Here is a 7,457-nt window from a genome sequence, read left to right as displayed (position 1 = left end):
GGTAGACACTTAAAAAAGGCGACTTTAGCGCAAAAGCGACTTCAGAAGGGTTAGATCACAGTTGTTGTACACGTATGTGTGTGTATCTTTCATTCGTTCAGGTAGAGTGTTATTGTTAAGTTTGCGTTTTTTTAGACCCTTTATGTTGTATTCAGGAAACAGTTATTTTTCGTTGGTTGTTGGCTGTAATACCTATAGCTAATGATAAAATAAAAAAGAATTACCAGTTTTGCTTGCCGTAGACTAACAAAAAAAACTAAGTACAGAAAAAGAACAATCTGTGTTAACTTTGTATCGTATTACCAGCTTAAACGTATTATGGAGCCAATTTTAATTTTTTGTTACCTAGAAACGTATTTTTTTGTTCTCCAGGGTTTAGAACGAATATTATACGTAGCCCGTCCGACTTGTTCAATTGTTTTATCCTACAAAATGACTTGTTCAGCAGAACGGTAAAGGGGCCGGAGCATCTCTTAGAGTTTTAAATTTCAAACGACAGTCGTGGGTCACACGGTTGAATCAATGGAAGGGCACTTTCCTTAAATTCCCCAGTCGCCCGGCCAACTTGAGCACTTCAAGTGAAGAGACTTGTTACCAATTATCGAGCGTCGAACCCGGTAACATTTAGGCCCGGCGCCGTTGATTTTGCCGACGACCAGCTGCGATTGATTTTCCACGTCGCGAAACGCAAAGAGCTAACTCGGACCCGAGGCGCCTGTTCGAAAGTCTGCGAATCGGTTTGTTTAAGTTTAATCGGTGGTTCGTTTTTGCTGAGCAAGTGAGATTGGTTTGATGAGGGTTTGTCGACGTTCGAAGATAATTTTTTCCCAATCAGGATTTCGTAATTTGTAAGTTTTGGTCTGCTTATGCGAAAACAGGTGCCGGTGTTATTAATTTGGAGGGATTTATGACTTATAAATAGGAAAAATCGATTATAGCTAAACCTCGTCAGGAGTATATCGATTTAGAGATTGTTATTCCCATTTTGTGGCGTTGTCTGACCGTGAAACACAAGCAGAGTCCTTTACTCATAAACGATTACAAACAAAGGCATAAGTGTTGAACCGTCAACTTCGCTTAAGGCAGTGTTTCTCAAACTATGGGTCGCGACTCAAAATTGGGTAACCTTTTTTTTATTTGGCTGGTTCGCCGACTGCATTTCTTGATATGGTTCTACCCATTGATTGGTTCCTTTTTCTCCAATAGATTTATCCAGTACTCGAGAAAATTAATCAAGTTTGAACTTATATTTATGCCAATTTTGTATGTTTCGTTCTCGTACAAAACGATCAGTCGAAAGATTGCGTCGCCAAAGCTTCACTGTTACACGCAGGGTTTTTTAAGGTTTGGTTTGGGTGACCGCAAGTAGTTTTAAGGGACCGCAAATGTTTCATTAAAATACCAAAAAATAGCCATATTTGCTTAAACGAATTGTTTGTTATTTTTTGGGAAACCGCTGGAGAAATTTGGGGGACCGTTTTTGGTCCCCCAAATCACCTTAAAAAAACACTGGCTACACGTATAGGTTTCTTTTTTTGGTCGCCCCAAAACGTGTTGAGTAACACTGGTTTAAAAAGGCTTCAAGCTTTCACCCTGACACAACATAAAGTAATGATAAAAATAGCCGTATATTTATAACAAGCCTAATTGCGATCCCGATATTTGCGCATGCACTGTGGTATTTTGATCGCGCGTTGTTTATTATTGTTTTGGAAAACAACAAAGCTTGTGCGAACATGCAATATGTTGTTTTTGCGACAAATCAAGTGTACACAACCTGTTTACGAGTTTTGTTTTTGCGATTGTAAACAAGTATGCTGAAAATAACTTGTTTTTTTTTTTTTTCCTGTTTACAAATTTCGAAATGCACGCGGGAAATGAAAGCTATAGTACACATAACGACAACTGTGATATAGCCCAGTGTTTCTTAAACTTTTTTACTTTTGTTCACCCCTAGTATCTACCTCCAGATTTCATTCACCCTTGTCTAATGATATGAGAATACTATCTCGTCTATATATAACAGCACAAAATGATTTACAGTAGGCTAAGTTGTTTCCATTTTTGTTAGCTTGAACAACTCGAGCTAAGTTGTACCATTGCAAATCTACAATTTCTCGAGTACAGAAATATAAAGCTACAAAAGCACAAAACACAGCCACCAAATTTTTGTACTTGCACACAGGTTTTTTTTAAGGTTTGGTTTGGGTGACCGCTAAGTAGTTTTAAGAGACCGTAAGTGTTTCATTTTAATTCCCAAAAATAGCCATATCTTTTCTACTGTAGTTGCAAGTCCAAATTTTGGGAAACCGCTGGAGAAATTTGGGGGACCGTTTCGGCCCCCCAAAACACCTTTAAAACGCAACCAAATAACTGTTCAGTAGTCGATTTACTGCAGAGCTATCATCATTTTCCGACAGTTCACCCTTATTCACCCCTTTTGGTTGGTTCACCACTTCAAAAATTTTATTCACCCTGGGGTGAACCATTCACCTGTTAAGAAACACTGATCTAGCCCTTCTAATGTTGTTTTCTGGACAACGATAACGGCTGACGTATCAAAGTAACACCGAAAGCCTTCGAAAGACTAACCCAGGGGTGCCCAACTCAAACATGCCGACGTGCCAATTTTTGTCTTATAACTTCTTACAGTGCCAAAGTTTAGAAACTATTTTTTTTTTAATATTAAAAGCGCTTTTACACAAAAAATAAAAACAGTATAATGTTATAATATCAGAAGTAATGGTTTGTTGTCGTAATTGCTGGGATTGTTTTGTATTGTGAATATACAATGACAATTGGCTGTATAACAAATTTATCTTTATTGTAGATTGTCTGTATATTTTGGGGGCTTGTGTGCCTTTTTTTATTAGGTGCGTGCCACATTTGGCACGCGTGCCTCATGTTGGACACCCCTGGACTATCCGTTTCATTCAATTACACGCGGATAAGTTATGTTTTTGGCCAACAAAAATTGTTGATTTGCACGTGTGTCGCAAGTCGTGCCCTTTGTGAATGCGTTTAAACGAATTTGGGGCTAAGCGGTCTATTGAGTGGCTCGGCGAAATATTTTGCTGGTAACAATCGGCCGTGAGTGCCTAGTTTTACGCAAAACCATGTTTGATGCTGCGACGGAGCACTGAAGTTCAAATGGCCCTTGACTTTCGATGAACTAACCAAGTTACGGGTCACTAGTGCTTTCGTTACGGCCTCTCAAAAATGCAAAGCATCAGTCAGACAGGTGTGTCACAAACATCCATTTCGTTTGTCCATAGATATAGGCACTTGTTATGCGGTGTTTAGGCGTTTTAAGGCAGTTATTGTTTTCTTTTATTGATCCGGTGCCTTTCAAAGGCAATTGAGGGTTGAGAGCATCTTTAAAAAATTGCAAGCACTAAAGGGTTTATTAAAGCTCACCTTTGTTTCCATTTTAACGCAATCAAGTTTTACCTTATCTGATGAACTGCCGAACTTAACAGTCTGGAGTAAGTTGCTCATTTTGATATTTGTTAATCCTCAAAATAAAATCATAAAGGCTGCAAAAAGCCTCTTCGGATGTTTTGGCGAGAATTATTTTACTTCGCATTGATTTGATTTGGCGCAATAAGTGACCTTTAATCGTACCACCTTTCGCATGCCTCGTTTTGTAGTAGACTTGTCGGTCGCAAATTTACGAGCTGAGATTTTTACAGCAAAACAGATAGCGGAGCGTATAGTAAGCCAGCTTTGCATCCAACTTATCGGACAACTTATGGATGACTTCTAGTCGGGTTGACATATTCCTACTTCGGCCTTAAGCCGGTTCTACCAGCCTGTGCTGAAAGGAGGCTTATTCACACACTTCGCCATAAGGGTATAAATCAAACACAAGACGCTAAAATGAGGGAATTTAGTCCAAGTAACCCAAAAGCAACAAAACCCAAATGTTAACCCCAATCCTAACCAAAAAATTAGGAATGTTTTAAAGCATTCTACATTTTTTAAACGCTAATGTGACCATAGCTCATTTTAGAAAAGTAAAGTTTTATAGAGGGGCGTCCTATAGACCAGGGGCGGGCAACATACGCCCCGCGGGCCGCCACTCACTACCCACCAGCCACCAATAACCCAAAACAGGGCCAGAAAATCAGATGCCAAAACAGGAGCTTCAAGTAGGGCGCCCAAAATTTACAACCAAAACGGCCAATTCCATGGCCCCCATCGTCCCATACCTCCTCCCCACAGTTTAAGGCGTGATTTTAGTCATAGAGGCCTTGTTCCAAAGAATTTAGGACTTATTTCGACTGATTGGTGTCTTATTTATACGATGTAGTTCTTATTCTGTCGTAGATATTACCGCGTATTTGGCTTTATTATGTCGTTGGTGTTAATACCATGGTATTATTGATTTTTAGATCTTATTGTGTGTTGCAAATTTAGATTTAGAGTTAACATCAATATTATTCCTTGAATTTTGCCGAGAAACAAATATTGGATGCCGAAGTACTTTTTCAAGTCAGCAATAAAATATCAGTTGTTTACAGGGCAATGAAAGTGTTGCCGTGTTTAAAGAGTAGAACATTAGCCGCCATTATGCGGCTAAACATGTAGGCTATGGCAATACAATTAATATATCGATCAGGAATCCGGCCCGCCAAGTACTCCAGTTTCCCATATCAGACCCACCGACTGGAGAAGTTGCCCGCCCCTGCTATAGGCGCAATGTAAAAAAAAATATCACTGTATGCGTCGCTTGCTTAGCACTTTTACTTGCCATCGGTTTTCGAAATTTGTACTTGTGTCCACAACTGAGAAAAAATATGTTCATTGTCCACTAATAAGCGCGAGCACCTCAACAAGCCATAGGTTGTACTATCACAGTGGTTCTCAAACTTTAAAAAAAAATTACGCAACGGCCCCTCAGCAACTTTTTAAATCGCTCACGGTCACTCAAAAATATACACAAAATAACATTTGTTTTTAATGGTATAAATGGGACTGGTAAACTTGCTTCTTTGCTTTCAGCTCGGCTATGTTAACCTCTAACGAATCACTTTATTTGAGTAAAGCAATCACAAACAGTTTTAAAACCGTGACTGACCGTGTCATCGCAGCAAATTCAACTTTAAGCGTACAATAACTTTAATAAACAACTATATTCAGCTTTGTTTTGAAAAGTAAGTTGCCTGAAAATTTTATTGCACAAAAAGTTTTCTTCATCAGGAGCGTCGTGTTGATTTTTGGTTAGGTGCTTCGCGGTCCCCGAAAATTGTCTCGCGGAGCCCAAAAGGACCGCGGACCCCAGTTTGAGAACCACTGTACTATCATCTACCAGTAGATTGGCAGTAGTCGGCTTCAAGGTGCAACCAACGTATAGTAGGATGCCAAAGCAGAAGAGACGCGACAGAAAGTGGTCGATCTCATTCGGATTACTTAAAAACATACGCTTGAGAAAAGGGATTAAGCCTTATTCGGCTTATTATTTAATTAGACTGCTTGTAATAGCAAGTCTGATCGCTATAACAACGACTTTTGGCTACAAGTGCTACTGAGATATTACGCTATGGATTTGTATCGTGACTGTTAAATGTTTAGCGATTTCTGCTAGAGTTGGTAACAACGCTGTTTTAAATGAACGTGGGAATTTTTTCTTATACCCAACAGCCGGCACTCTTAAATGTATGCTTGTTTGTGTTATGTAGAACTCAAAACGCCTTTTTTCGGCATGCCATTACAGAAAAGGAAAGTTGATCCAATTACGATTTCCTAATGGTAGTTTACAAGCTTTAAAGCAGTTTTACAGAAATGTTTCTTTCGTGTGTGGCTGAAAACAACTAAAAATAGATTAAAAAAAGGACATTTCATTTCAGTACGAAGCGGCATTTTAAAATTTGTACTGTGATGTCTTTTCGTGTATCACACAGGCAGAGCTGGGTTAAGCATTAATAAATTTAAACACGTTCTAATAGATTAATAGAGCATCAACAAAAAATATTCACTAGATAAGGCCTGTTCCTAATATCTGCGCCTTTACAAAAAAATCAAATTACGACTGGCCTTTTTGTATGCTGGCGTAAAGAAATGGTTTTCAAATTTTCGTTTTTGCTTAGACCAGCGTACCTCAACTTTTTCGCGGCGAAAAAAAAATGTTTGAATCAGTTTCTCAAATTTTGAATAAATTTTGCTCTGGGCTAATCTAAAAAAAATCTAACTGTGTAAAATTACTGCAGTCGGCGACCAAATTAAACGGCGATCCAATTTTAGGTCGCGACCAATATAGGTCGAGAAATACTGATTTAGACGAATGATGTATGGCTAAGACACTTAAATCGCGTTTGCGCATGGCTGCTTTCATCGAATTTTTAACTCCTTGGAACAGCTTGTTATTTAGAAAATGGATCTTTTAAGCATTACTACTACTACTGAATAAAACCTTCTGTGTTTACCTCCCTGTATGTTAATGACAAACTTTTCTTTTTGGTCCACGTTTATTGTTTGCACGATATTAACTGATAAAACCCAATGAGTTGGCATTAGGTGAAGATATATGCAACGACTTTAATAATGAATGGAAGGTGACATTCTCATCGCACAAGATGGCATGTTGAGACGCAGTGCATTTTAATTGTCGGCTATACTGGATTATACAGCAAAATGTTCAAACACCGCCTTACATACAAGACAGAAAAATTTATCTTGTATTGATGTAAGAAGTAAGAGTTGTTTTTACGAAGCGCATAAAGCTATGTAGGGATTTTATGGCGTTGGTTTTACACACTCGAACCCGTCTTAACTCTATGGTCTTTCGCCAGGCATGCATTGCTTTAGAGAGGCAATTAAGGTACAGGCCTGCAGGCGGCAAAGTAATTTACAGGCGGCTGGGGCGACGTGGTGGTCTGAAAGGTACGTGTGCTGCGGTGTTTCGTACCTTACAGACGAGTCGACAACAATACACGCAAATAAAATGAAAAACAGGCACCATCGGCCTTCAGACTGATGCTTCCGGAGGCTGAACAAAAAACGCTGCGTTTTCTCTCGATGAAACGCGAGCGTGGAGACGTAGATTTTGGGAAGAAAAAGGGGGGGTCGAAAGCGATTGGGATTAGGCCGGGCGCCGTTGTACCTTGTAAAGCATTCAATTCGCGCAGCCGTAGACGCGGTGCCTCAGGTGTGGAGCACTGGGCGACTGAGAGCCACGCTTAGAAAGCACAAACTCCGCACATTAGCTGCTGTTGGATTATTTGAGAGTTGGTCAGTGTTGGATAATTGCCGGATTTGTTTTTCGAAAGCTTAAAACCAGGTGGCGAAAGACTTTATCAACAGTACCACTTTGTTTTCAACTTGTTGTGTTATTGGTTCAACGCTATTAAGGCATCAATTTGATTCAGTGTCTTAGCTTATATGCCAGTTAATTATTTAGCGCCGTCGATTTATGCATTTATATAACGCAGTAATTTATGCCAAATATTTAAATCACT

This window comes from Ascidiella aspersa, chromosome 8 (assembly GCF_963924565.1).
Source record: "Ascidiella aspersa chromosome 8, kaAscAspe10.2, whole genome shotgun sequence".
Lineage (NCBI taxonomy): Eukaryota > Metazoa > Chordata > Ascidiacea > Phlebobranchia > Ascidiidae > Ascidiella > Ascidiella aspersa.
The sequence above is the reverse complement of the archived record's forward strand: the minus strand, read 5'-3'. Positions refer to the sequence as shown.